The sequence below is a fragment of the Notamacropus eugenii genome, chromosome 1, assembly GCF_028372415.1.
Source record: "Notamacropus eugenii isolate mMacEug1 chromosome 1, mMacEug1.pri_v2, whole genome shotgun sequence".
NCBI lineage: Eukaryota > Metazoa > Chordata > Mammalia > Diprotodontia > Macropodidae > Notamacropus > Notamacropus eugenii.
The window spans coordinates 172151759-172161973 of NC_092872.1; the positions used below are offsets into that span (position 1 = coordinate 172151759).

At 39.8% G+C, this 10215-nt stretch overlaps 1 pseudogene; it reads left to right on the top strand.

The window, feature by feature from the left end:
* Positions 1-1665: 1665 nt before the first annotated feature.
* LOC140510078 (protein FAM136A pseudogene) lies at positions 1666-7358 on the top strand (annotated as a pseudogene).
* The last annotated feature ends 2857 nt before the right edge of the window (positions 7359-10215 follow it).

The following is a 10215-nucleotide window of genomic DNA, read 5'->3' on the forward strand; positions in this document are numbered from 1 at the left end:
ATATACTGTCTAAATATTATGACTAAATTGAAAAGCACATATTCCCATAGGTCGTATCTGCTTCTAAGCTACATGTTCAACCCTGATGTCGCTGTTCAAATTTTCCCTAGGAATTTCTACCCTAAGTAAGTTCTATGAATTGGCCAGTTTCTAGTGCTTCTGAAGCAATCAGCCAGTGATTATTTATTTCGTATGGAAAGTGGGCCAGACCACTACAATGCCTTTCTTCATCATACGTCTGCAAACTTTCTCCTTCCCTTCCCATAGTTCCCTACTAAGGCTCCCCTTGTTTCCTCTGTTCTGCTTAGTATGTGTACAGAGTGTGGGCGTTCTTTCTTTGTTTATTTCCACAGTGTTTATTATTTTTTTTGTCTTAGGTTCAATCTCATCTAGTATTATCCTAATTATGCTTCTTACACACTTGCTTCCTGAACATCTCTCCAAGAACAGACCAAGGTATTTGTGCTATGACATGCCATTTCTGTTTCAGATATAATTTAGCAGATATAAATTAGCACTTAAATCATTTGAATTTTCAGTGGTAGTAATAGTATTAGAGATCTCCAGCTGAAGGATTTGTCTTGAAAATAATTCAGCTAGATTTCATCTTGTTTTAAAATAAAAGTTATTTTAACTTCCATTGACAAGTTCAGGCCTTCAAATATATGCACAAGATTAAAAAAATGGAACAAAGTGATTGAAAATGATCATGTGTATACATGTATATATAAATATACATATTTACACAACCATGTATGTGTGTATAAATATATAGTTAAATGTATATGTAGGTAAAAAATAGAAAAAATATAAAATTATTAAAAACAAGTGTATGAATATATGTCTATATTTAAATACATATATGTTTTTTCCTTTGGAAAAAAAACTCAAAGATGTATGCATTTATCCTAATAAGATAGTAACATCTTTCAATGAATTAACATTAATTTTGTTAATCATCTATTTACATAATGATCTATCTATTTAGATCTTTTGGTTCTGCTTTCTTTACCCTAAACCATATTGTGTAAATATTTTTCCATTTCTTTTGTAACATGATAAGAATGGATGAGTTGGGTTGATGCAATATCCATGTAGAAGAACGGGTGTAATGGAAGTATCCTGCTCCCTGATATGGAGAATGTGAAAACATTTTATCACTGGTTTTGCTTTGCGAAACATGTAATGAGGAGGTGGATTGTTGATTGGATATGTAGATGAAACTGCGGGCTTTCCCGAAGGTCCTAGTCAGCCAGTATTGTGCCCTTGATGGGACTCTTTTCCTGCCTAGTTTCAGAAAAGAGTAAGGGAGACAATGAAGTAAAGGGAGAAGTTTTGGAACTTTCCCATCCAGGGCCAACATGTGGCCTGTGAATGTGAGTCTCTGTTCTTGGCCTTCTTTAATTTATTCTATATTGTTTTAATTAAAAGAGGCTATGACCTTGTGAACTTCCAAAGTGTAGGAGAACGAGCCACCAGAGATCAGAAGCTAGAGTCCATGCTTGGATTCTTTGGAAGCCTGGGAGAAACGCCAGGCCCAGGCTAACAGCAATGGAGATGCAGACATGCACTCATCAGCCATCGTCAACTTGATGGGCAAATGATAGGTAGAAATGACATGAAGTACAAGTTTTATCTTCTCAAATACAAAAGTAATAAGGGAGCATGGGCCCCCAGGGCTTGGGGGAAATGTTTGAGTCCACTTTCCTGAGGGACCAATGTGGCCTACAGGACAGTGTGTCCCCTCCCGTTGGGGAGAGTGTGACCTCTTGTATTGGGGAGAGATGTTTGTACTTTTGTTTTTGCTGTGTCTTTGAAGTAAATATCCCTTTATAAAAGCTATCTGAGATTAATTAGTTAACTAGAATTGGAAGGCCAATCACAAGGTGATTAACATTGGGGAAAACTGGAATGGGGGCTCAAGTGGATAGCATTAGAGTCATCCTAAACCCTCAGGGTATCTCTAGGATTCTGAGGGGGAGATATAATTAACCTCGGATTAGAAGTGTGAAACAAATCATTGCTACACTTTGAGTTCTTCATATTTGTTATTTTTTCCCCTGTAAATATATTCCATGGAAAGCTAGATGGCTCAGTGGATACAGTGGTAGGCCTGGAGTTGGGAAGACTCATCTTCATGAATTCAAAACTGGCTTCAGACACTTAACAGTTGTGTGACCACAGGCAAGTCACTTCACCTTGTTTGCCTCAGTTTCCTCATCTGTAAAATGAGCTAAAGAAGGAAATGGCAACCTACTCCAGTATCTCTGCCAAGAAAACCTGCAATGGGGTGATGAAGAGTTGGAAATGACTAAACAATAAAACAGCAATAAGTAAATTGTATTATATTTCCATACCTTAACTTTCAGTCATTTTCCAAAAACCAGGAACATAGTTTATTTTCAAATTCTTTCTCTTCCAAATAAACTGCCAGAATTTTTATTTTTTACAGGTAGGTCTTTTTTCATCAGGTGGTTGCTTCCTCAGGATATACAAATGCTCAATCAAAGTATCTGAACATTTTGTATCTCTTTATATTACCTTCCAAAGAAACCGAGTCTCCCTTACTTACCACTGCTATGCCAGCATTTTATTATTTTTGATAATGCGTTGGGTAGAATGTGGGATCTCAGAGTTGTTTTAATTTTAATTTCTCTGGTTATTATTGACTTTAAACACTTAACCATTCATTGATAGTATTTTTTTTTTTGTAATACTGTCTATCCTTACCACCTGACCACTAGAAAATGACTTCTACTCTTATACTTTTTTTTTGGTCAATTCCTTTTAGATTTTGGATATCAGATCTTTATCATCAATGTTAAATATAGGATTTGAAGGCAGAGTCAGGATGGCATAGTAGCAGGAACTCACATGAACTTTCACAAATTACCTTCCAAACAACTTTAAAATAATGCCTCAAAAGGAATTCTACAGTGGCAGAACCAACAAAAGGTTGAGGTGAAACAATTTTCCAGTCCAAAACAACTTAGGGAGTTGGCAGGAAGGGTCTTTTTCACTGGAGTCGTGGTACCAGGGCCCAGGAGCACAGTGCAAGCAGTACAGACTGGGTCTTGTTAATGGCTGCCTCAGTTAGGCAGCAGCTTCAGGAGCTCACAGCACATGATAGTAAGGGAGCAAGACAAGTGATCAGAAGATTATAGAGGACCCTTTCCTGTCACTAGGGGCAGGATCCTGTTGCATTGCCCATTATATAGCTCTGGATCACAGTCCCAGGGCAAAAAAGGAACACTAGTAAACTGCTATTTATAGCCCTGGGGGGACAGGAGCCCTGGTCACAGTTCCAGGGCAGAAAGGAGCATTATCACTTACTTAGTTGCATTTACAGGGCCAGAAGAAGTAAAAACCACAGAGGGGGCCAGGGGCCCTCATTCTGGTTCTACATATAGAGTGAAGGCTCGAGGGCCAGAGCACAGGTCAGGAGAGCAGTGACCACTCCTCTCCTTAGATCATACCTTCTTGGAAGAACTGAAACTTTCAGTCCTCCAGAACCAGCTCTGAAAACAGCAGCACAGAAAGCTGACAGTTGGGTCAGTGCCATCTCCGTACCAGGAGCAGAACCAAATTTTAACGTAAAGTAAAAGTTAAGAAAGAGATTAGAAAAATGAACAAACAACAACAAAAAGAGTCTGACTGTACAAAATTACTATGGAGACAGGGAACATCAAGAAACAAACCCAGAAGAAAACAACAGAATCAAAACAGCTACATGCAAAGTCTCAAAGAAAACTATAAATTGGAGATGAGCCCAAAAGAATTCCTGAAAGAGCTCAAAAAGAATTTTATTTTATTTTATTTTTAAAAGTTTTTTACATTTTATTTTATTTTTCTTTTTTTTCTTCTTTTTTTTATTTATTTTACTTTTAACATTCATTTTCACAAAATTTTGGGTTCCAAATTTTCTCCCCTTTTGTCCCCTCCCCCCACCCCAAAACTCCGAGCATTCTAATTGCCCCTGTCTGCCAATCTGCCCTCTCTTCTATCATCCCTCTCTGCCCTTGTCTCCATCCTATACCCCTTTACCTTTATTTCTTATTTCCTAGTGGCAAGAACAGTACTCCACAGTTGTTCCTAAAACTTTGAGTTCCAACTTCTCTTCCTCCCTTCCTCCCCACCCCTTCCCTTCCCTTTGGAGGGCAAGCAATTCAATATAGGCCAAATCTGTGTAGTTTTGCAAATGACTTCCATAACAGTAGTATTGTGTAAGAACTAATTATATTTCCCTCCATCCTATCCTGTCCCCCATTACTTCTGTTCTCTCTTTTGATCCTGTCCCTCCCCATGAGTGTTGACCTCAAATTGCCCCCTCCTCCCCATGCTCTCCCTTCTATCATCCCCCCCACCCTGCTTATCCCCTTATCCCCCACTTTCCTGTATTGTAAGATAGGTTTTCATACCAAAATGAGTGTGCATTTTATTCCTTCCTTTAGTGGAATGTGATGAGAGTAAACTTCATGTTTTTCTCTCACCTCCCCTCTTTATCCCTCCACTAATAAGTCTTTTGCTTGCCTCCTTTATGAGAGATAATTTGCCCCATTCAATTTCTCCCTTTCTCCTCCCAATATATTTCTCTCTCACTGCTTCATTTCATTTTTTTAAGATATGATCCCATCATCTTCAATTCACTCTGTGCACTCTGTCTCTATGTGTGTGTGTGAGTGTGTGCGTGTGTATGTGTGTGTGTGTAATCCCACCCAGTACCCAGATACTGAATAGTTTCAAGAGTTACAAATATTGTCTTTCCATGTAGGAATGTAAACAGTTCAACTTTAGTAAAGTCCCTTATGACTTCTCTTTGCTATTTACTTTTTCATGCTTCTCTTCATTCTTGTGTTTGAAAGTCAAATTTTCTTTTCAGCTCTGGTCTTTTCATCAAGAATGCTTGAAAGTCCTCTATTTCATTGAAAGACCAATTTTTCCCCTGAAGTATTATACTCAGTTTTGCTGGGTAGGTGATTCTTGGTTTTAGTCCTTTAGTTCCTTTGACTTCTGGAATATCCTATTCCACGCCCTTTGATCCCTTAATGTAGAAGCTGCTAGATCTTGTGTTATCCTGATTGTATTTCCACAATACTTGAATTGTTTCTTTCTAGCTGCTTGCAATATTTTCTCCTTGACCTGGGAACTCTGGAATTTGGCCACAATGTTCCTAGGAGTTTCTATTTTTGGATCTCTTTCAGGCGGTGATCTGTGGATTCCTTGAATACTTATTTTGCCCTCTGGTTCTAGAATCTCAGGGCAGTTTTCCTTGATAATTTCATGAAAGATGATGTCTAGGCTCTTTTTTTGATCATGGCTTTCAGGTAGTCCCATAATTTTTAAATTGTCTCTCCTGGATCTATTCTCCAGGTCAGTTGTTTTTCCAATGAGATATTTCACATTATCTTCCATGTTTTCATTCTTTTGGTTTTGTTTTGTGATTTCTTGGTTTCTCATAAAGTCATTAGCGTCCATCTGTTCCATTCTAATTTTGAAAGAACTATTTTGTTCAGTGAGCTTTTGAATCTCCTTTTCCATTTGGCTAATTCTGCTTTTGAAAGCATTCTTCTCCTCATTGGCTTTTTGAACCTCTTTTGCCAATTGAGTTAGCCTATTTTTCAAGGTGTTATTTTCTTCAGCATTTTTTTGGGTCTCCTTTAGCAGGATGCTGACCTGCTGTTCATGCTTTGACTGCATATCTCTCATTTCTCTTCCCAGCTTTTCCTCTACCTCTCTAACTTGATTTTCAAAATCCTTTTTGAGCTCTTCCATGGCCTGAGCCCATTGAGTGGGCTGGGATACAGAAGCCTTGACTTCTGCGTTTTTCCCTGATGGTAAGCATTGTTCTTCCTCATCAGAAAGGAAGGGAGGAAATGCCTGTTCACCAAGAAGGTAACCTTCTATAGTCTTATTTTTTTCCCTTTTCTGGGCATTTTCCCAGCCAGTGACTTGACTTCTGAGTATTCTCTTCACACCCACTTTGCCTCCAGATCTGCCCAGTCAGCACTTGGGGTCTGAGATTCAAATGCTGCTCCCCAGCCTCAGGGCTTTGGACGGGGGCAGGGCTGCTGTTCAGTGTGAGATTAAGTTCAGGTGCTCAAGTCAGGGCAGGGCCGCCTCACAGGCTCAGTTCCCTCAGGGGGTTTATGCAGAGACCTTTAACAATGGATCCAGGCTCCTGCCTGCTTGGGGAACCCTGGTCTGTCGCTGCCTCCCTAGGGGGCCTGAGTTATGGGGGCACCCCACTCCCCTCTCTACCTGCCAAAGAGACCCTCTCACCAACCCTTGTCACCTGTGGGCGGAGGGACTCGCGTGGCTGCTGGAGATTCCGTTCCTGAAGCCTGGTCGGATCTGCTCCTTTCAGCACTGCGCTGTCGAGGAAGGGTTGGGCTCTGCTCTGGGTCGTGAGGAACCTTTTGTGAGAGGTTTTCAGGCTCTCTGGAGCAGAAATCTTGTCTGCTCCGTTCTGTGGCTTCTGTTGCTCCAGAATTCACCCGTGGTTCTTTTTTTTACAGGTATTTTATGGGCAGTGGGTTCGGAGGTAGCGTATGTGCGTCTTTCTACTCCGCCATCTTGGCTCCGCCTCCAAAAAGAATTTTAAAAATCAAATAAGAGATGTAGGAGAAAAACTGGGGAAAGAAATTAGAGTGATGCAAGAAAATTATGAAAAAAGAGTCAATAGCTAGGTAAAAAGAGGCACAAAAAATGTTAAAGAAAATAACACCTTAAAAAAACAGAATTGGGCGTCCCAAGGGAGGTGGGGTCACTCTCAGGCCTCCATGTGGACGTGGGGCTAGAGTTCTCAGGCCAAGTTGGGTGGGGCACAGGGCCGGGGTGGGGATGTACACGTGTACACCGTGGTGGAATCGCAGCAGCTGCAGGTGCAGGAGGTGGTGGACACCATGGTAAAAGGACTAGAGCGGGAGAATATCCACAAGATGCAGGGTACCATGTTCTGGTGCAGTGCCAGCTGCTGTGAAGATACCCAGGCCTCCATGCAGCAGGTTCATCAGTGCATTGAATGCTGCCATGCTCCCTTGGCCCAGGCACAGGCTCTTGTGACCAGCGAACTGGAGAAATTCCAGGACCGTCTGGCTCAATGCACCATGCACGGCAATGACAAAGCCAAAGATTTGATGGATGCTGGGGGCAAGGAGCAGCAGGTGAAGAGGCAGCTAGAGTCCTGTGTGACCAAATGTGTTGATGCCCACATGGACCTCATCCTGACCAATACCAAGAAGATGAAGGATTCCCTGGTATCTATTGCAAAACAGTCATTGTCAGTAGCTATCTGGGGTGGAAGAAGGGGTCTACTTGTAAAATTGTATGGAAATTTTTACCTTTCAGTGAAAATTTAAGAATGAAGAAATTGAGGCTGGTAGCAAGTTTAAGAATATCTTTATAGGAATTTCCCATCTGCCTCTGGACTCTGTTGGTTCCATTATATGTTTTAGCCCATAGGTGAAGAAATGGAAGAAATTGGTGCTCAGATCTGGATTAGAGGTAGCATGGAGAGCTAATAGTGCCCAGGCCCATCCCTTCAGTGACGATGACCCTTAACAGCTTTCAGCTAGTTCAGAGGTATTCCATTCCTAGAAGCCAGAATAAATGTTTGGGTTTATAGGTATTAGCAATTCTTCTCCCCAACCTACCTCCCATCTGGTATGAATCCCTGAGATAGCTATCCACTTTTGTTTGGTGCCAACCTCACATCCACCTGATTGAACCATTTCTGATAGTCCAGAAAGCAGCAGCCATGAATTCAGTACTGATTGGAAAAGAGAAACACAGTTGTGCTTTTCTCCCCAGTATAAGAAGTGGCATTGAGAAGGGAGTCTGGGGAAGGAGGCTTACTTGCATGACAGCCCTGAGCAGGTTCCAGATGATCTTTCCTTTGATGAAGACAGCTCGTGCCAGCTTTCACAGGGACACCAAGCAAGATCATAAATGGGAAATCTCCTACCAGGCATATGGGAATGCGGCTCAGTTTACTTCTTCTTGCCCTTCTGGAAGGAGCAACACTTAAGTTAGTGTTTTTTAAGACTAACATGAAATGGTTTTGAGTTAAGACTAAAGATAACCTCTTTGCTTACAGAACAATCTTAAACCTCTTGCTTAATGGAATGGTAGGTGACTGGTTTGGGGGAAAGTTAGTTTTCCCCAAAGCAGAAAAAGATGTGATACCTGACCCTGGCCCTGCTCATTTGCCCTCTTCCACAGAAACATTTTGTTGAGAGGAAGGGTAAGAAAACAACTTAAACTTCTAAGCAGGTTGCAAGGGAGAGATTTTTTCTACCCCAGAATACAGGAGGCAGCTAGCACCAATTATCCAATTATCACTGTTGGTTAAAACTTTGAGCAACATGGTAGTACCAGGCATTGTGTTGGAAAAGATCTTGTTCTCTTTATATCAACTTCTTACTGAATGCAATTAACATAGCCTTCCTGTTCTGTGTTTCAAGGCTATGTCATATTTTCCTAGTGGTTTGATGAAAAAATAAATAGTTTGATTTAAAAAAAACAGAATTGGTCAAATAGTAAAAAAGGCACAAAAATCCATTGAATAGAAGAACTCCTTAAAAAGCAGAATTGGTGAGAGAGGGAGAGAAAGCAACAGAGAGGAGAGAGAGAAATAAAAAGAGAAGAAGAGTGAAAGGTGAAATAGGGAGAAAAAGGGGAAAATGGGAGAAAAAGAAGAAAAGGATGAGAATATAACTTGAGATAATTATGAAATGGGACACAGAACATAAAAACTTTTCTGTTATTTGATTCAGTTCTACCTGTTAAATTCTAAGAGTTTATATAAGATTTATTTTCTTATTGTATTTATTTACTTTTAAAATTATTTTTGGATGTTAGTTATTAAGTATTTTGTTATATTCAGGGAAAAAGAGCAAAACTGGTCAAATGGAAAAAAGATTTTAAAAATTCACTGAAGAAAAAAATTCCTTAAAAAGGAAAATTGGCCAAATAAGGTAAAAGGTACAAAAGTTGACTGAAGAAAATAATTCCTTAAAAATTATATTGGGCAAGTGGAAGCTAATGACTCTATGACACATCAAGAAACCCTAAAACATAATTTAAAAATGAAAAAAAATAGAAGAAAATGTGAAATATCTCATTGGAAAAACAAGTGACCTGGAAAACAGATTGAGGAGAGTGAATTTTAGAATTATTGAACTACCTGAAAGCAATGATCAAACAAAATAAATAACCTAGACACTATATTTCAAGATGTTATCAAGGAAAACTGCCTTGATATCCCAGAACCAGAAAGTGAAATAGAAATTGAAAGAATCCATCAATCACTTCCTGAAAGAGATCTCAAAATGAAACCTCCCAGGAATATTATAGTCAAATTCCAGAGCTCCCAGATCAAGGAGAAACTATTGCAAGTAGCCAGAAAGAAACAATTAAAATATCACCATCAGGGTAACACAAGATCTAGCAGCTTCCACATTAAAGAATCTGAGGGTTTGACATATGATAGTCCAGAAGGCAAAGGAGCTAGAACTGCAGCCCAGAATCACTTACCCAGTAAAACTGAGTAAAATCCTTCAGGAGAAAAATGGGTATTTAATGAAATTGAGAACATTCAAGCATTTCTGATGAAAAGACCAAAGATAAATAGATAATTTGATTTTCAAACAAAAGACTCAAGTATAAAAAGGCAAAAATGAAAGAGAAATCATAAGGGATTCAGTAAAGTCAAACTATTTACTTTCCTATATGGAAAGATAATACTTGTAACTCCAGAGAACCTTATCATTCTTAGGGCAGTTAGAAGGAGTATACATAGACAGATGGTATGGGAGTGTGTTGACTGTGATGGGGTGATTTTTAAAAAAAAATAAAGGGTAAGAAAGAGAGCTGCACTGAAAGAAGGGAGAAAAGAGTGGAAGAATGGGAAAAAATTATCTCACATAAAAGAGGCTTTAAGGAAGAGTTTTCATAGTGGAGGAGAGGGGTGCTGGGCAACACTTGAATCTTATTGTCATTGGAACTGGCTCCAAGAGGAAATAACATATAGAGTTAGTTGGGCATAAAAAGCTATCTTTCACTACAGGGAAGTAGGAGGGGAAGGGGAAAAGAGAAGGCAGTGGGAGCACTGATAGAAAGAGCAAATTAAGTGAGACAGTGGTCAGAAGCAAAACAGACTTTTGAGGAGGGAAGGAGAAAGGAAGGTGGGGGGAGAGAGAGAGGGAGAGAGAGAGA